Source organism: Bos mutus, chromosome 22 (assembly GCF_027580195.1).
Source record: "Bos mutus isolate GX-2022 chromosome 22, NWIPB_WYAK_1.1, whole genome shotgun sequence".
Lineage (NCBI taxonomy): Eukaryota > Metazoa > Chordata > Mammalia > Artiodactyla > Bovidae > Bos > Bos mutus.
The window spans coordinates 30,356,443-30,377,468 of record NC_091638.1 but is presented as its reverse complement, the minus strand read 5'-3'; the positions used below and the strand labels follow the sequence as shown (position 1 = coordinate 30,377,468).

Below are 21,026 nucleotides of genomic sequence, written 5' to 3'. Positions count from 1 at the left end.
ATTAAGTCAGACAAAGACAAATATATGACATCAATTATACAAGCAATCTCAGGAAAAAAATGATACAAATGAACTTATTTACAAAACAGAAATACAGAAGTAAAAAACAAACATCATTACCAAAGGGGATGAGATGGGAAGAGATAAATGAGAAGTCTGGGATTAACAGATACATACCACTGATAAACAGATAAACAAAGACCTACTGTATAGCACAGGGAACTATATTCAGTATCTTGGAATAACCTATAATTGGCAAGAATCTGAAAAGGAATATAAATATATAAATGGCAACCCACTCCAGTATTATTGCCTGGAAAATCCTATGGACAGAGGAGCCTAGTGGGCTATAGTCCATGGGGTCACAAGAGTTGGATATGACTTACTGACTAAACAACAACAATAACATGTGTGTGTGTGTGTGTGTGTGTATACACACACATATGTGTAACTAAATCACACTGCTGTACATTCAAAACTAACACAACATTGTAAATTAACTATACCTCATTATTACAAAAAAAAAAAAGTCAGGTACTAAAAGAAACTATTACTTTAAACAATGAGAGAACTGATAGTATTTGATGTCAGTCAACACAAGTACTGAATATAGGGTGATAATGACACATGATGAGTTAACTACAGGACCAGTCCTTTCCTTTTGGGTCACTAACAGGACCCATAAAAATGCACACAAAGTAAGAATCCAGAATTTAGGCCCAAATCCGTCCCTTAGCTGACAAAGTAGACATTCTCTGCCAAGGAAATCTTGAAAACTAGGTCAAGAGATACAAATGACCCTTGCTAAAATGTGCAGTTATTAACAGTCTAAATACAAATGACATGCCATATAGAGGTATAAAAATTGAGAATAAATTAATACAGTAAGAGAATTCCATCCAAAGCAGAAAGATGCAAATGAATCATTTTCGAGTCTTATATTTCAATCAATATTTATTTTAAAACCCTGAATGTGACACCATGGTAGTATCCTGCCTCGTCCACTATGTCTCAGCCACCCCACTCATGCATCTGTGTGGATCACAAGAGTTCCCTCTGGAGGGAGGTAGTCCTACAAGGCCCGATGAGCAGATCAATATGGTCAATTTTTTAAAAGGCACCTCTTTCTCCAGGCTGATGTTGACAGGGGCCAGGGCCCGACAAGAGCAAAGGCAGGCTTTCAGCCCTTGGGCACATTTACACAGTGAACAATCCCAGTTTCACACCAGGGCAGCCCATTGGAACAGAACAGGCAATTTATGATACTAGACAACTTCACACCAGCAAAGATTTATTAAATTAACAATGGCTAATGATTCTTTCCAGGATCACGAGGAAGACCAGCTGGTTGAAAATTAAGACAGTCTTTGCCTTCTAGAAGCTCACTCTCACCCAGCAGATCAGAAAGAATCCTGTTCTGATGATTTCCTCCCAAGCTGACGGACCCTCATCATTATATCCTTAACCAGCGTAGACCCTTAATGTCCACATCCAAGCTGGAGATTCAACGAGATGAGCTCACTCAAAAGCACATATGATACTCAAAGCCATCAACAAAGCACAAGAGCTCAAGCTCTATACAGACCTGGCTTCAAGTCCAACCCCATCAATTGCCATGCCTGAATAATAGGAAAGTGGTGGAGAGTAACCACTTTCCAGGTCACTCTGCTCCTTTTCTTTGAGGTTACGGAGAAAAAGGCCTTACCACAGTACAATTAAGTTATTTTTTGTTTGTTTTCTCCAATGAGAGGACAATCCGTGCAACAGGGGAGGAAACACAACAGGGGGAAAAAATACACTGTTGTATACGTGAGGTCCATCCTTTGACAAAGAATCCATCATAGCAGGCCAGGGGAAGCTTGCTGTTTAAAACTCAAAAATTATCCTGACTTTTAAACAAGTTCATCCTGCACTGCCTACACTTTGATTTCAAATAAACTCCTTTCCTTTTAAATTATAGCTTGCCATCCTCACTGGCTCAATGTCCCAGCTTTTCTTAATTTGCCGATGGCACTTCTGCCAAAATGATACAAAGTGTGGGTCATTCAAAGAGAAAGATTATGGTGTTTTCAGGACATTGAGATGCCAGGGAAAAAAGCAAAAGGACTTTGTGTGTAGCTTTTTAAAAAAATTATCACACACCTAAAAATGCAGATCCCCAACAATGTAGGCACTGTTGTGGTTTCTTTTTTGTTCTCTTTATAAAAACATGTTTGTGCTTACACCTCCCGGCACTTGTTCAGTGTTCAATAAAAACAACTCTGGTAAATTGCTGACAAACAGGTAATACAAGTAGAAAGAATTCCCTAACTTTCAAACTCTCTGCTCAAGGGAAAAGCAAAAGCTGAAGTAAAAGATGTCCCCAAAGTCATCTGGTAAACATGCTTTCCCGAAGAGAACGTGAAACGCATAGCAAAACAGACACTAACTAATTTTAAACACCTAATTATATACTGCCTAAACAGAATTATCAAGAGACTTGATTGACTTCTACAGAGCCGTGATTGCCATCAAGCAAACCCAGAGAAATCATAAATAATGTTTGACCTTCTAACGTCCTCAAAAATTATTCACAATATCGAAGTATGTGGACTGCTGGCATTCCATTCCAATATTGTCAGGGAACACAGAGGTCACAGATTAATTTGAAGTTAGTGACTCAGACTCATTTACCCTGATTTATGGAAAGGGTACAATTTGAAGAAACACTTAAACTGGACAAACAAAATTATATGGGGGTTGACTACCTGATTAAGAAAAAAAGAGGAAGAGGGTAAGCAGACCTACAAAAGCATGTGTAGTATCTATGATAGCTTACCCCAAAGAAAAAGGAATGGATAATTTTACAGCATTTAAAAAGAAAATTTTGATCTGAAGGTGGGAGGCTGAGGTGCAAAAGACAGATGAGACAGTTCTCTTTATAAGCTGTTTTCTAAGAAAGTCTTCCAGTCCTAAGTATCTCCAACAAATGGTGATTGTGAAATGAGTAACCAAGTAGGGTTGAGCTAAGAAACATTCCTGGTTTTAAAAGAGAATACCATATAAGGCGAGACTTTGTCCCAGGTGTAATTATAAGACATAACTTAGATTTGAATGCAGGAGGTTTTTTTCTGTGACTGATATAAAGGAAACAAAAAACCAAAGCTCCCAACATCAGACTCCATAAGTTGGAAATGAGTCCTCCTCCCTCTCAGCCTAATGATCTGAGCCTAATGATTAGGCTGAAGTGACTTTCAGCTTTTAGTTTAATAATCAAATTACAGTTTTCATCTTTAATTTACTAGAGCCTGTTATTATGCATCAATACTTCATGGACATACTAGCTGAAAGAATATTCTCTTCACATTTAGATTGAAAGTACCTCTAAGACTGAAAGAAGAACACATGTGGATATTATCTTGCCCAAGTCTCTTCTGCCCTCTGAAAAACTTCATCAAACTCCCTATCTGAAAGGGAATGGACAGACCAGAGGTTGTTACGCGGTACTTTCTCATGAGAGCAGTACTTACTATTACACACTGTACACACTATGAGAAGCCCTTTCTAAACGTTACCTCACTCAACTATCAGGACCACCAAACAAAGCAGGCGTGTCGATTACTCCAGTCTGACAACGGGAAAACTAAGACGAAGCAACTCAGCTAAAAGGTGCTGTAGTACGTTAGCAGGACTGGGATTTGAACCCAGGGCCAAGTGACTCCAGGATGTGTGTAAGGTAGATCAAACACTCAAGAAAAGCCCACCATGCAGGAAAGGAGAAGGAAAAAGAGCAGAGCTAATAACTTAGCTGACTTTTGTAATTGTCCCCAAACTGGACCCACCCCCCCAGCAAACACATAAAAACAGATTGTAACTTTTTGATCCAGATCTTCCTACAGTGCAATTTACACAGCACCACTGAAACTTGTCCTTCACTTCCTTATGTTTAACTCTTGAGTTCAGATGTGAGTAAAAAACCCTTTTTCTTTGGCACCACTATTTCCACATTTGTGGAGGGACACACATATATAAACAGAATTTCTTCCCAGCCCAGGGCTCAAAGCAACACTCAGGCAAAGCAGGAGACAGCAGTTCAAATTGAGGCTTAGGATTCATTTCTTGAACTCTGATGAGGTGGGATTTACAAAGAGATCACTTAGCAAGGTCACCTGGGAAGGGCCTGCTGCTTCTCCACCGCCCCAGGCAGCTGCCTCGCCAGCCACTCAGCTACAGTCGTGGACCGTTAGTGTGCCAAGGGGAAGACACTGGAACCCTCAACAGGAAAAGCGCTTAGAGCAACACATTTCCAGTCCACTCCAGTGTCAACAGGGGTGCTCTGCTTGAGGAACAACTTGGCCAGAAAGAGTGAGGGGACAATCAAAAGGAAAAAGAGAAGAAAGACAAATAGGAGAGAGGGAGGGAGGGAGGGAAGGAGGGGCAAAGGAAAAAATCTAAAGAGGAATGAACAAAGGAAAAGAAGGAAGAAAGAAAAGCGAAAAAGGAAGGAAGGACAAAAGAGGGAGAAGACACTGTCTTGTTAGGAAAAAAAGGGGAATTAATTACACACAATGTCCTCAGAACAATCCATTTTCTTTTGCTGTCCTAACTGCAGGGGTTATCTCCAGCACAGTCATTTAGCAGAAAAATGATTTACCAGTTCTGAAGAGGTAAAGGTAATAATCCCAAGCCATAAGTATCAGGATGGGTCAACAAGTTGGACCCCACACGGAAAGGGCTTCACTGGTAATGGATGTGTGTGGAGGAGGACAGATGCCTCCCGTACACACAGTGTTTTCTATGACTACCTGATTATGCAGGTTAATGGAGGACACGTGAAATTTACAGCCCGACTCCATGCTTTGTATACTTGGGCGTTTCAGAACACTATACCCAGAGATGGTCATTTATGTGATTTCCACGTGCTCAAATCTACCTTGTCTTCTATTTCTTTACTTTGATGAAGTCTCAAGTCCTGCAGGATTTCACAGAATTTATAGGCAGAGTTTTTCTTTTTCCCTCTCCTGTAAAATTTCCTCCCCAACTCCCCACCTGCACAGTAGAGAAACTATTAATGCAGACGCACAAACACCAAGTGGTTGGTTCTGCAACCAAATCCACTCACTGGATGCCTGGCGTCTCACATTCTTCTTTATACCAGCTGGTGTTGCGGCAAGACAGGTCCTAACTGAATGATTTTTTAAAGGGCCTGAGTTTTTAGGGGAGGAACTCTAAAAGGACATCTACAGGAATTGTCTGGCAGTCCAGTGGTTAGGACGCCACATGTCCACTTCAGGAGGCACAAATTCCATCCTTGATCCAGGAACTAAGATCCTGACTGCCACACAGTGTGGTCAAAAAAAAAAGCACATCTACAAAAATAACTTCTTATTAAAATTCTCATTGGTGCCAAAATCTCCTCCCAATTCATATCCCACTGTGCTGGGAGGATGAAAAAGGAGGAAAAAAAAAAAAGGCGCGGCACCTTTTTTTTAAACTGACTTTGGCAGGAAAAGTAAGGGGAAGCTACTTCTCCCAGCTCCCCACCTGCCCCGCCCTTCTCTTCCACCCAGAAAGAGAACAGAAAGTGCCTTAAGCAACAACTAAGTTTACACTGGCCACTCCAACCACGTTCCTAGCAATAACTTTGCGATGTTTTCTAAGCATAAATTTTGGGGGGAGAGAGTGAGATGTTCTGAAATGTACATTCTTCACCCTTGGAGGAAACAAAAATGAGTCATATCTAAACAATTTCAATCAAAGCATAGGACCCTGGAGATACACTCTACTTGTCTTAACAACCAGAGGAGTTTAGAATCTACCAGAAGTTAAGGTTACCATACCAGTTTTCAAAAACACTTTAACAGCAGCCAGTGAGAACTCAACTGCAACAAACAAACTTTTGGTTTTCATAATATGAAATAAAGATACAACATTGTGTCGTTATTTCACAATTCTTAATTGGTCAAGATGTGTTCCAAAGGTATATACACTCTACAAGCACTTTTAAATCCACTCCCTTACCCAACTCTTTAATTCTATAGAATAATTTTTATATATTAATACCATGGGCTGAGAAGGTATGTAAAACACCTTTCAAGTAAATGTAAAGGTCTCCTTTTTTTTTTTTTTTTGTTAATGAATCGAAGTCTTCAGTTAATATCCACCTGCCAATACAGGAGACATCCCCTGGAGTAGGAAGTGGCAACCCACTCCAGTGTTCTTGTCTGGGAAACCCCATGGACAGAGGAGCCTGGCAAAGAGTCAGACACAATTGAGACCACATGCACAAACACACATACAGAGTCTTAGTTAATATGAAGGTATCCTCCAAAGATTCAAGACATACGAGAAATAAAAACAGAAGCCTAAATTTATTTAAAACTCACCTTGCTCAAAACAGTAGTTGCAACCCATAATGAACAGAAAAAAAAAAAAAAAAAACCCTAACTCTCAATGCCATGTGAAAGCTTAAGATGTTCTAAAATGATAACATATATCTACAGGATTACAACACTTTATTCTAAAGGTAGCTGAAATAGCCCAATAGCTTTGTCTTGAAGGCAGCAATTCTCAAAATTTGGTGTGGATAAGATTCATCATCTGGGGAGCCTAAATTAAACTGCAAATTCTAGGTACCATTTCAAGAGAAATGGGATAGGACCAGGGGAGCTCCATTTGAACAATGGCATATAAGTGATTCTGAGAGACTGCGGAATATGCTGTGTCCTACCAGAGCCGGCGATTCAGACTCCAGCTGTCACTCTTCTAGGCTGTGGTTTCATTTGTCTCATTCCCATCCCTCACTCCACATCTTTCTGCTCTTCTTTTTTTGGCAAGCCTAAAATAAAAGTGTGACTACTTCCTGAATGGAGCTGACACAAATGAGCCAGAACTGATGGGTTAGGGACACACACATAGCCCACACACAGGACCAATCAGGTGCATTAAATTCTTCCCCCAGGACTAAGATACAGCGAAATCACGTCACGTTCAGGCTTAACTAATACATAGGCAACTATCAGTGCTTGGAGGAGGAACAGGGGGAAGAGGAAGCACTTTTATTAATAGTGCAAATTATGAACAAATGCTTTGAAGCAACAGGAGCTCAAAAGCTGATGTTCCCTTAGCAGGCCTCTGTTCCCACATGCCCACAGACTCCAAGCATCTCTCCTTATTCACCAGGGATTTCCAGGACTTTCAAAGGAAATTTTAACCATAAGCAATTTTCACCTGACGTGTTGACTTCAGAACCTTACCTCCAGGTAAAGTGCAATTTCACTAGGTAAGAACACAGCAGGCCCACTGAGAAATCAGGGCCAGCAGGCTGTGGCCTGAGAAGCAGAGAGGGAGTCTTCAGGGAGAACAAGGCAAAGTAGATACACAGCAAGAAACAGAGATGATAAAAACAGAAGACGCGCCCTGAGTTCCTGATAATCCTACTTCTAGGTTTGGCTTCCTTCAGAGAGATGGCTACCTCCTAACTCCAGGATCTTTCCAATAACCACCATATTTCCCACCTCCTCCTGGCGTGTCTGCTAGCTATCTCCAACACCAGGACTCCTAGCAAGAACACGAAGCAGACAGACATAAATAAGACAGAATCCACATCCTCCGAGCCTTGGAAACCAAGGGTGACCCTTGGGGGCAGTCAAAATGGGCCATCTGCAGACTAACTGTCAAGCAGTCCGCACGGAGAGTGAGAAAAGACACAGCCGAGATACACGGAGACACAAGAGGAGTGGCAGATGCAGAGAAAGATGCCTTGTTTTCTGAGGACTCCAGCTCCCCCATTCTCCCCATAGATTCCATGACACAACTCGAAATCATTCCAACAAATTTCCCTCTGTTCCTTAAAACCAAATGAGCCTTCCAAGTATTATTTTTAAAATATTTTAGGCCAAAGAAGGAAAGTTTTTGGCCTCTGAATAATTCAGATGCAGCCAAGGAATTGCAAAAGAATGTAATTCACCCATCTTTATCATCCCTTACCCAACTGCTGATCAGTGCGTCCAGTCACCCTGGTCAGCTACCGGCAGAGACTTCTCTGGAGACACTGATTTTTCGTACTTAACAAAGTCCAAGCTACTTGGAATGGAAATAGTGCTGAAGTCAGAAGGACTCTTTTCTCAACCATATAATCAGTCATAAACAAACAGCTTACATTAATCACTTAAGCACTTCTAAATTATTTCTTTTCTTTCTACTTTTATTGATTAATTTTAAAAATTGGGGGTCGGGGGGAGATTGCTGTCTTAGAAGAGCATAGAAAACAATGCTTCCAGAGGAAGGGCTATGTGTAAAGTATGGGTGTCTGACAAATGAAACGAATCCTAGCAGAGGCACAAGAAAAGATTTCTGCCCCCTGCGGAATAGGTCTTATGGTCCCATGTAACACGTTCTTGATGTGTCACCATGTAAAGGGTGATGACGGAACATCTAAGGGAGGGACAGAGGATGAAACAGGAGGAGAGGCCCCACATATACTGTCCCATTTTCCCTAAGAGCAGCACATGTGAACAGGAAGTATACCGGTCATGCAGATATAAAAGGGACTTACCTCCCCGAGGCCTCTGCCTCTCGCTCACCTGCGCCATGAAGGGATGGTCTGGCTTGGATCCAAGGATGGAAGAGAGAGAGCAGGAAAGGCTAGGACAGCACGGAGACTGAGCCAGAGAAAGACCTCTCAATGAAAAGTATCCTCAGCGTTTCAACTTCCCTGAAGGTCCTAACCAAGTTCTGGGCACTAAATTAAACAAAGAGGCTCTAAAAAAAAGTCACTGCAGAGGGTTTCAATAGTACTCAGCCAACCAGCCTGCCGAAAGACGGATGATAAGGGGAGAGCGCCGCAGCCAGGAAGGCGGACTCAGTTCCAGCTGGATTTAGGGTCAAAAGGTGGCTGAGGCATGGTCTTCCCAGAAGAAGTGAGTCACGAGGAAAGTCTGAAAGGGAGGCAAGGTGGCGGATTTATTTTTCCCAAGGCCCAATGTGGGTGTTGGCTTCACAATATGGAAAAGAGCATTAGAAGAGAAGAAAGGAAATGGCCATGCCAGAGTAAGTGGAGGATTCAAGATACTGGAGGGCAGCAGGCAGTAACAGAGGCAGCAAAGAAGCAGGAGGGGATCAGCACTGTTAGGAGGTACTAGGCTGGGTTGGGGGGTGGGGGGCGGTGCAGGCAGGAGGATGGGGCACAGTGGTTAAAGAGGACAGGCTCTGGAACGCAATGGGGTTTTGGCCCAGCCTTGTGAGACTGGCTTCAGCCTCTGAAACTCTCGATTGCTTCATCTGTGAAATAGGGTAAAGAATCACCCCTGCCTCATGAGGCTACCGACACTCATTTAAAGCTCATTTTTAGCCCAGGGGTCAGCCAAGTACCAGCCCAATGGTCAAATTCCTCTGACCATGTGCTTTTCACAGCCTGCAAGCTAGGAATGACTTCTACATCGCTATGTGTTTGGGAAAAATGAAAATAACAACATTTAGTTACATTGAAACTGACATTTCAGTGTCTAAATAAAGCTTTATCAGGACACAGTCACACACTCGTGCAGTTACGTATTGTCTACAGCCACTCTCACACCACAAGGGCAGGAGTGAGAGCCTGGAGAGACTGTACTTGGCAAAGTCTAAAGTATTTACCATCTGGCCCTCTACAGCAACATCTGAAGACGCTTGCATCAGCTGACAGGAAACGTTCAATAACTGTTGGCTCTGCCTCCCATTATGAATAAGGAAACCCAGGCAGAGACACTGAAATCTTTTTATTGAGATATAATTCACATACCATAGTATTCACCCTTTTAAATGTTAACAACCGAATGGCTTCTAGCATATTCAGAGCTGTGAAATTATTCTTACCACCCCAAAAAGAAAACCTGTAGCCATCATTCAATGTAGCTGTCATTCCCTATTTTCCCTTCTCCAAAGCACCCAGTAGCCACTAATCTGCTCTCAGTCTCTATGGATCTGCCAATTCTGGACATTTCACATAAACAGAATTATTTAATACGTGACTTTTTGTGTCTGGCTTCTTTCTGTTAGCACAACTGTCTCAGGGTTCCCATAGACTGTTCATGTATCAGTACTTCAATCGTTTTTTGGCTCAATATTATTCTATATTATTCTATGGTACATCTTCAGACTGGCACATTTTGTTTTTCTCATCAGTTCATAGACATTTGGGTTGTTTCACTTTTTTGGCTATTATGAGTAATTCTCCTATCAACACTTGTATACATATTTTTGTACAGGCACAATTTCATTTCTCTTGGTTACCCACCAAGGAGTAGAACTGTTGGGTTGGATGGTAACTGTTTAATGTTTTAAGAAACTTCCAAACTGTTTCCCAAAGTGAACCATTTTACACACATACCAGCAACATACAAGGGTTTCATTTTCTCTACATTTTCAACAACACTTGCTATTATCCATCTTTTGGAGTATAGCCATCCCAGTGGGTGCAAAGTAGTATCTCATTGTGGTTTTGATTTTGTTTGCCTAGCAACTAATGCCCCTTCATGGATCACTGCCCTGTCATGGCGAAAGGGCTTGCAGAACTCAATGAAGCTATGAGGCATGCTGTGGAAGGCCACCCAAGATGGACAGGTCATAGTGGTGAGTTCTGACAAAATGGGATCCACTGGAAGAGGGAATGGCAAACCACTCCAGTACACTAGCCATGAGAACTCCATGTATAAAAAGGCAAAAAGATATGACAACAAAAGATGAGCCCCCCTGGGGAAAAGTGGAGGACAACTACTAATAGCTCCAGAAAGAATGAAGCAGCTGGGCCAGAGCAGAAATGATGCCCAGTTGTAGATGTGTCTGGTGATGAAATTAAAATACGACGCTGTAAAGAACAGTATTGCATAGGAACCTGGAATGTTAAGTCCATGAATCAAGTTAAATTGGATGTGGTCAAGCAGGAGATCCCAAGAGTAAACATCAACATCTTGGAATCAGTGAACTAATATGGATGGGAATGGGTGAATTTAATGCAGATGACCATTATTATCTACTACTGTGGGCAAGAAACCCATAAAAGAAACGGATAAAAGAAACGGAGTAGCCCTTATAATCTACAGAAGAGTCCAAAATGCAGTACTTGGGTGCAACCTTAAAAACGACAGAATGATCTCAGTTTGTTTCCAAGGCAACTCATTCAACATCACAGTAATCCAAGTCTTTGCCCAACCACCGATGTTGAAGAAGCTAAAGCTGACCAGTTCTTTTAAGACCTAGAAGACTTACTAGAACTAACACCAAAAAAAAAAGATGTCTTACTCATCACTAGGACTTGGCATGCCAAAGCAGGAAATCAAGACATACCTGGAGTAACAGGCAAGTTTGGCCTTGGAGTACAAAATGAAGCAGGGCAAAGGCTAACAGAATTCTGCCAAGAGAACACACTGGTCATAGCAAACACCCTATTTCAACAACACAAGACAACTTTACACATGGGCATTATCAAATGGTCAACACCAAAATTAGATTCATTGCATACTTTGTAGCCAAAGATGGAGAAGCTGTACACAGTGAGCAAAGCCAAGACCTAGAACTGACCATGCTTCAGGTTATCAGCTCCTCATAACAAAATTCAGGCTTAAACTAAAGAAAACTGGGGGAAACCACTAGGCCAGTCAGGTACAACTTAAATCAAATCCCCTATGAATATACAGTGGAGGCAAAGAATAGAGTCAAGAGATTAGATCTAGTAAACAGAGTGGAGAGAGTTCCATAATATTGCACAGAAGGCAGCATACGAAATCATCCCAATGGAAAAAGAAATGCAAGAAGGCAAATTGGTTGTCTGAGGAGGTTTTGCAAATAGCTGAGGAAAGAAGAGAAGCAATAAGCAAGGGAGAAGGGGAAAGGCATCCCCAACTAAATGCAGAGTTCCAGAGAACAGCAAGGAGACACAAGAAAGCCTTCTTTAATGAACAAAGAAATGGAGGAAAACAACAGAAAGGGTAAGACTAGAGAGCTCTTCAAGAGATTTGGAAATATCAAAGGAACATTTATTTCATCCAAAGATGGACACAATAAAGGACAGAAATAGTAAAGACCTAATAGAAGCAAAGGAGATCAAGAAGAGATGGAAAGAATACACATAAGAACTATACAAAAAGATCTTAATGACTTGGATAACCACAATGGTGTAGTCTCCCACTCAGAGTCAGACATTCTGAAGTGTAAAATCAAGTGAGCCTTATGATGCACTGCTGCCAATAAAGCCAGTGGAGGTGATGGAATTCCAGCAAAGCTGTTTGAAATCCTAAAACTTGACGCTATCAAAGTGCTGCACTCAATATATCAGCAAACTGGGAAAACCCAGCAGTAGCCACAGGACTGGAAAATGTCACTCCTCATCCCAATTTCCAAGAAGGGTAGCACTGAAGAATGTTCAAACCACTGGACAATTGCATTCATACCCCATGCTAGTAAGGTTATGCTCAAAATCCTCCAAGACAGGCTTCAGCATTACGTGAACCAAGAATTTCAAGATGTTCAAGCTGGGTTTAGAAAAGGCAGAGGAACCAAAGATCAAACTGCCAACATTTGATGGATTAACGAGAAAGCAAGGGAAATCCATTAAAGCATCTACCTCTGTTTATTGACTACACTTAAGCCTTCGACTGTGTGGATCATAATAAACTATAGCAAACTCTTAAAGAGATGGGAATATCAGACCATATTACCTGTCTCCTGAGAAACCTGTATGCGCGTCAGGAAGTAACAGAATGTGTACGGAACAACTGACTGGTTCAGGATGAGGAGTAAGACAAGGCTGTTGATTATCACCCTGTTTAACTTATACACAGAGCACATCATGCGAAACACTGGGCTGGACAAGTTACAAGCTGGAATCAAAACTGCCGAGGGAAATATCAATAACTCTAGATATGCAGATAATACCACTCTAATGGCAGAAAGTAAAGAAGAACTAAAGAGCTTCTTGATGAGGGTGAAGGAGGAGAGTTAAAAGGCTGGCTTAAAACACAATATTAACAAAACAAAGATCATGGCATCCAGTCCCATCACTTAACAGCAAATAGAAGGGGAAAAGGTGGAAGCAGTGACAGATGTCCTCTTCTTAGGCTCTAAAATCACTGCAGATGGTGACTGTAGCCATGAAATTAGAAAACAACTGCTTCTTAGCAGGAAAGCTATGACAAACCTAAACAGTGTGTTAAAAAACAAAGACCTTACTTCACCAACAAAGGTCCATATACTCAAGGCTATGGTCTTTCCAGTAGTCATGTATGGACATGAGAGCTGGACAATAAATAAGGCAGAGCACTGAAGAATTGATGCTTTTCAATTGTGGTGTTGGAGAAGACTCTTGAGAGTCCCTTGGACTGCAAGGAGATCAAACCAAGTCAATCCTAAAGGACATCAACCCTGAATATTCTTTGGAAGGACTGATGATGAATCTGAAGCTGCAATACTATGACTACCTGAGGAGGTGACTCATTGGAAAAGACTCTGATAATGGGAAAGACTGAAGACAGAAGGAGAAGAGGGCAACAGAGGATGAGATGGTTGGATAGCATCACCGATTCAGTGGACATGAGCTTGGGAAAACTCCAGGAGATGGTGAGGAACAGGGGAAGCCTAGTGTGCTGCAATACATGGGGTCGCAAAGAGTCGGATGACTTGGGTGACTGAATAACAACCACCAGGGACTAATGATGTTAAATATCTTTTCATGTGCCTGCACCATTTGTTTATTCCCTTTGGAGAAATGTCTGTATAGATCTTTTGCACATTTTTTAATTGAGTTGTCTTTTTAGTGTTGAGCTGTAAGAGTTCTTTATATATACTGAACACTACACTTGTACCAGGTATATGATTTGTAAATACTGTCTCTCATGCTCTGGGCTATCTTTTTACAGCCTTGACAGTATACTTTGAAGCACAAAAGCTTTTAATTTTAATGAAGTCCAATTTATCTATTTTTTTCTTTTGTTGCTTATGCTCTGGTGTAATATCTAAAAAATGACTGCCTAATCCAAGATCATAAAGATCTATGAGTTCTGCAAAGAGTCTTATACATTGAGCTTTCACATTAAGTTTTTGATACATATGCTGTGATACAAAGATTCACCTTCAATCTTCTGCTCAGAGCTATCCTGTTATCCCTGTACCATTTGTTGGAAAGACTATTCTCACCCTGTCCCCACTGAACTGGTTTGGCACCCTGTTGAAAATCAAGACTATAAGCTTAAGGGTTGATTTCTGAACTCCCAATTCTATTCCACTGATCTGGATGTCTAACTTTATTCTAGTACCACACTTCCTTAATTAGTATAGCTTTGTGTATGTGTGTGTATTTGTGTGCTCAGTCCCTCAGTTGTGTTCAGCTCTTTGTGACCCCATGGACTGTAGCCTTCCAGGCACCTCTGTCCATGGAATTTTCCAGGTAAGAATACTGGAGTAAGTTGTCATTTCCTACTCCAGTGGATCTTCCCAACCCAGGGATCAAACCAGTGTCTCCTACATCTCTTGCATTCTTTACCATGAGCCACCTGGGAAGCCCTAGTATAGTTTTGTAGTGGGTTTTGAAAATAAGAAGTATGAGGCTTCAAACTTTGCTCTTTTGCCAAAGGGTCTAGGCTATTCTGGATAATATGCATATCCATATGACAAGTAGGATCAAACTGCCAATTTCTGCCAAAAAATAAAAAGACACCTAGAAGTTGGACAAGGACTGCTCAGAATGTGTAGAGTGACTGAGGGAGAGCCACAGTTATAACAATATTTAAGTATTCCAGTCTGTGAACACAGGATATCTTTCCATTTATTTAGTTGGGTCTTTTTCCCTTTCTTTCAACAATGTTTTGCAGTTTCAGAGTATAAATTCTGTACCTCTTCAATGAAGTTTATAGGCATCCCTCAGTTTATCTTGCTTTGCTTTATTGTGTCTTTTACAAATTAAAGGTCTGTGGCAACCCTGCATTAAGCAAACTGATCAACACCACTTTCCTAATAGCATTTGCTCACTTTCTGGTCATTTTCACAGTATTTCAAACTTTTTCCTTATTGGTATGTTTGTTACGGTGATCTGCAATCAGCAACCTTTGATGCTACTAATACAATTGTTTCAGGGCACCACAAACCACTTCCACGTAAGACATGAACTTCACTGATAAATGGTGTGTGTGCTGTGACAACTCCAATGACCCACTGTTCCCCTGACTCTCCCTCTCCTCTGGCCTCCCTATAGCCTGAGACACAACAATGTTGAAATGAGGCCAATTAATAACCTGACAATGGCCTCTTCATGTTCAATTGAGAAGAGTGAATCAATGCTGCAAACTTCATTGTTGCCTTATTTAAGAAATTGCTACAGCCACCCTAACATTACACGACCACCCTAATCAGTCAGCAGCCATGAACAATGAGACAAGACCCTCCACTATCAAAAAGATTGTAACTCAATGAAGACTCAGATGATGGTTAGCATTTTTTTTTATCAATAATACATTTTAAAATAAAGATATATATTTTTTTTACACATAATGCCAAGGTACACTTAACAAACTATAGTACAGTGTAAATGTAACTTCTATACCCATTTGGAAAGTGAAATACTCCTGAGGATCATTTTACTGCAAGAGTTACTTTGTTGCTGTGGTCTGGCACCAAACCTGTGTTATCTCTAAAGTCTGCCTCTATTACTAAGTAAGTTTTTTGATACTAAACAGAATTATTTGAAATTTTTTGATTTAGTATAAAATTTAACTTGGAGCTGTAGAAAATTCATAGGTAAGTGCACAAGAAACAACAACAAAAGCTTAAGAGTAAGAAAAATAAAACTGAAGCTGGACTTCAAGGAGATACAATGTGTTAGGATTCATGCCAGCCTCCAAGATCCTTGAGCGTAGACACACTCTGTCTTGCTCGCCATGTACACTGAGCACATAGTTGGCACTCAAGAAACACCTGAATGAAGTTCTTAACACTAATGGAAAGCATCTACTCTATTTTCTATTTTAGACAATAAATATGCCCTTATGTTAAGTCACTTCAGTAGTGTCCGACTCTGTGTGACCCCATAGACGGCAGCCCACCAGGCTCCCCCGTCCCTGGGATTCTCCAGGCAAGAATACTGGAGTGGGTTGCCATTTCCTTCTCCAATGCATGAAAGTGAAAAGTGAAAGTGAAGTCGCTCAGTCGTGTCCGACTCTTAGCGACCCCCTGGACTGCAGCCCACCAGGCTCCTCTGTCCATGGATTTTCCAGGCAAGAGTAGTGGAGTGGGGTGCCATTGCCTTCTCCGAAATATGCCCTTAAATACTAGCTTATTCAAGCCATAGATTCGAATGGTATGGATTACAGCTGTTACTATCATGAGAAACATATTCACAGAGAAGAGAACAAGTTTGGGGAAAACTCCCCTCCTCCCAGCCATTGAGCAAACTCCCCTTTAGTTTTTTTCAGCTAAGAAGTTGAAGAAAATATCACTAAACAAGGATGAGAATAGGGTAAAAAGTAGAGGAAGCACTGAGCACCGGTCCTCTGGACAATGATGTAAAGGATGTATAATGACGCCCAAAGGCAAAATAAATCAGGGTGCCGGAGGCGTGAAAGAGAGTGCGAGAGAGGGAGAAAGGGAAGGCAAGAAGCAGGAGAAACTTGAGGCTAAAAATGGTATTTAACCAAAACAAAAAAAAAAATTATAATTTACATGGGTACACAAAATAACCTCGAAGAGCCAAAGCAATCTTGAAAACGAAAAATGGAGCTGGAGGAATCAGGCTCCCTAACTTCAGACTGTATTACAAAGCTACAGTAATCAAGACAGGATGGCACTGGCAGAAAAACAGAATTATAGATCAATGGAACAGGACAGAAATCCCAGAGAGAAACCCATGCACCTATGGGCACCTTATCTTTGACAAAGGAGGCAAGATTATCTTTGACAATGGAGAAAAGGCAGTCTCTTCAAAAAAATGGTGCTTGGAAAACTGGACAGCTATAAGTAAAAGAATGAAATCAGAACACTTGCTAACACCATACAAAAAAATAAATTCAAAATGGATTAAAGACTTGACTGTAAGGCCAGACACTATCAAACTCTTAAGAGAAAAACATAGGCAGAATACTCTTGGACATAAATCACAGCAAGATCCTTTTTTGACTCCCCTCCTAGAGTAATGAAAATATCCTGACTATAACAGTGGATAATCGATTTAAATAATAAAATTTCACTAAGGAAAGCATACTATGTGCTGTGCTGGCAATGCTAAGTATATGTATGTCATCTCATTAACTTCTTGGGACGATTCTGAGGCAAGTACTATTATTATCATTGTTACAGACAAGAGAAAACAGAGACCCAGAGATGTTAGGGTAACTTACCCAAGGCTTCATATTTTACAAAGGCCATAGCTAGTTTTTAAACCTAAGTCACGTGAATACAAAATGTAAACATTATGCAAGGTGTGTAAACAGATATTGTACATACTTACTCAAGAGTGTAGCAAATATCTGATACCCTAATACAGTTATTAACTTGAAGATCCTCATACTATTAATAGTTATGAATTTGATTCCAAACAGAAATCAAAGTTCAGAAGGAGACAACCGTCCTTAATCATTTTAGGCCAACAAGGCATATGAATCACATAACAAAAAGCTCGCAAATATTTTACCATGAAAACCACACATATTATGAAGCCTGAGATTATGCTGTTTCCTGCAGCCATTGGGGGAATGCTGGGTTTGAGTCCTGGATATGTCTCAGGCCAGGTATGTAACTCTGGAAATGCCCTTTGTCTTAGTAAACTGCCCTGTCTCATCGGGCAAGGCCATTGCCCAGCCTATCATTCTACCAATTCACGCTTCTTCTAAGCTTTTAATCATTAGGTAATCAACTTTCATTGCATGCATATTTACATGTTTATCAAACCCACTGGGCAATTACAGTTCTCAGCCCAGGGTAAGTGGGAAGAAGTTTATTTGGGCACACTTAAAAGTACCCTTGATCAGAAAACCATTTCTTAAGAAAAGAAAAAAGATGGGTGCAGGGGTTGGGTGGGTGGGGAGATTTGCTTTGATAAAGTGCATCATAAGCCCTTCCTCCCCTGGCTGGTCCATATTCTAAATCATTTCCTTGCTTTCACATAGTAAATTTTCTGCTAGATGTCTAGATATGCTGGAGATCAGGTTACAGTGTGAAGGACGAAAGATAAAAACAATCTGCATACTTCCATCTGGCTCTTCAGAACAAAGTCTAGAGACTTGAAATGTGAGGAGAGAAGCATGCTTCTCTAGCTGCACAGCAGATACGGCAAAATGTCACGGAAACAAATCTTTCAAGAGAATCAGAGATGCTGGAATGTGTAATTAACTAAAATTTACTGAGAGCATTAAAAAAAAAAAGTAAGACCTGGGTACAAAACACAATGTTGCCTCTTTTACAACTGGATGAAAGTTGAGAACAGACCAACGTATTAGAAAACCTATCCTGTGGACGCGCGATTCTTATTGTCGTCAAATAACTCCTTTAAAAAAAAAAACTACCAAACTTCTCTGTTTATTAACACAGTCTTGCCTAGTTTTTAGGACTCAAAAGTCAACATTCAAGGCTTGACTCGTGTCAAACTATTCCTAAGCCACATGGCACAGGGCCACGCAAGACGGATTTTCAATATGAAACAAACCAGAAGGTCCAATACAAACACGGGGTTTCCAATATATAAAATTTAAGAAAAGCCAGGGTCTGTGCAGAAAACATTAAACTGGTTTATATATCAAAATCATGAGGTTTTAGCAGAAATGTAGCATTAAAATAATTTACAAAATGGCTCAACGATGAACATTTTCCTCCACGAAAAAAACAACACCCTTAATGTTTTTCATATGGCACATAAATTTTACAATACCTGCAGGAATATTTTCATAGGTTACACCAACACCATGGGTCTTTTTAGCTCTTAAGCATATTACGATTCTTGCCTTTTTATAGCATTTTTGTTGTTGTTTGCACCCAATGTAATAAGCTTTTGAGAACAAGACACAAACCACAATAAAAAGGGGGGAAAAAAAGGACTGCCCTTTGTAGCTGCAACTTTCATGAGGGGGGTGGGGATGGAGGAAGAGAGGGCTTCAAACCTAGTTTTTATAGCTGCTATCTTGATGCAATTAGTGTAAAATAATTGTCTGCACAGGCCAAAGAAGAGGCTAAGTTGAGGCACTTGAATGCCTTCCCGAAAATGATTTCCCTGCCTCTCCCTTCAGCCTGCTGCAACAGATGTTGGCTGTTAAGCCGCGCAGACGACACAGTTCATGACTCTTCTAAGACGGCTGTGTGCCACATCTGCAGTTGATGAAATGGAGAGCAGAAGTGTGGCAGACACACAGAGGAGAGTGTGAGCGAGGCAGGCAGGCGCAGGCTGGGCCCGAGGAACTGTCTTGAAGACTGGCCTAAAAATAGACACACGCTCACACTCCTCCACCCTCCGCATCCAACCTCATAAAACCGGCCCGCCTGTCCTATTATGGAGTCAGCCTATGGCAGACACTTCCTGCGTCCAAGTCAGGCGGTGGATACCGCGAGAGCGGCGAGGCGGGAGTGGAGGGAAGCAGGCTGTGCAGCATCCTCAAACTGCAGCTTCGCTCTCCGAGCCTCGGTAGGACTGGGCTGTGGTCCAAGTTCAGCTGGGCCCCCGGAGAAAGGCAATGCTTGTGTTTAGCCCGCACAATACTGACATAACATTAACAGATTTACATATGCAAAACTGTGAAGCAACAGGCATTCCCCCTCAATTGACCCACAGCTTGTAGTGTCTGCCGAGTTATTCCCCGCTTCGGCTCTGTAACCAAGTGGGCGGCATGCGAATACCATCTGGGTACCACTTATTGAAAACTGGCAGTCGTTCTGTAATAGGCAAGCTGGCAATAAGAGGGAAGGGAATAAATTGCATCATTTAGTTAACATCCACTTGCTTTGCGGCTGTTAAAAACCCATGACTGAATAATAATTTGGTTATTTCTTTTGCCAGAAACTGCCGTCAGCCAAATCGTACTACGCATGCTTGCAGAAGTCGACTTGCAAAATTTCCACTTGAAAAGGGATTGAGGAGGATCAGGGCGAAATAGGCACCTCGCTCTGGTTGTGAACAGCAGTGACTCCGGGTACATGGTATCTCTATGCCCTTCAAGTGTCCTCGTCACCCTAAACATGGTCAACACCAAGCCCTGGTCAGCCACCAGCCACGCTGAGCCACAGAACCAGGCTGTGATGTGCAACAGTGCCCCTAAGAGGCGCAGACTCAGGGCGTGTGTGACAATTGACAGCTACATGCCGCAGATGCGGCTGAGCAAGTCTTGTCTGGACAGACATCCCCTAGTCTCTGCCTCAGAACTAAGTGGGAGAGCAGGCTCACGGGAAGCCTGAGTGCTACCTGCCCAGGTCCCCTAACTCCATGCCTGGAGCAGTCAGGCGGCATGTTTCTTTCTGGTTTACTCAACCGCTTCCAATCTGACTAACAAAGAAAATGCCAGAACCCCCTTAGACAGCAGCATAAAGGTAGATGTCATCTTCAGGAAAAGTCCATGTGTCTGAAATGGTTCTCTTTTGAATGTATTTGTGAAGATATGAAATCTTATTTACTACATACTGTGTGTGCATGTGTGTGCATATATATTCACACATACATATATACATACACACACATACATATTACTTTTTAAAAGTCTTTTAGAAAAATCAGGACTGAAATATGCCAAAAAGACTAACGCTATGGCATTTTTTTAAACTTTATTTTAAAATTCATATCTTTTATTATTTGTATCTTTATTAACGGCTATGGCATTGGTCACTTACACATAGTTAAGCCTTAATTTTCCTCAAAGACTTCAAAAAGGAAAAGATACAAATAACTAAAAGAAATAAAAAATACATCTATTGCTTTTAAAAATTTCTATAGCATTGGTCACTTACACATATTTCAGCCTTGATTTTCCTCAAAGACACAGAAAATGAGAGGAAGGAAACAGAAACAAATGGGAAAACTGGATCAAAAAAGAGAATAAAGCAGGAAA

At 41.2% G+C, this 21,026-nt stretch overlaps 1 protein-coding gene across 9 annotated transcripts in view; it reads right to left on the bottom strand.

Moving 5' to 3' along the window:
- FOXP1 (forkhead box P1) overlaps positions 1 to 21,026 on the bottom strand; it is a 625,652-nt gene that overhangs the window by 566,248 nt on the left and 38,378 nt on the right. Inside the window, exon 1 of one of the 9 annotated variants that reach the window (XM_070359710.1) lies at positions 8,537 to 8,762. The exons of 7 other annotated variants lie outside the window; for them this stretch is intronic. The gene's annotated coding sequence lies outside the window, so the exon portion shown is untranslated. Of the gene's footprint in view, positions 1 to 8,536; positions 8,763 to 21,026 lie in introns of those variants that run through there. One more of the 9 variants, XM_070359712.1, reaches the window with a different exon arrangement.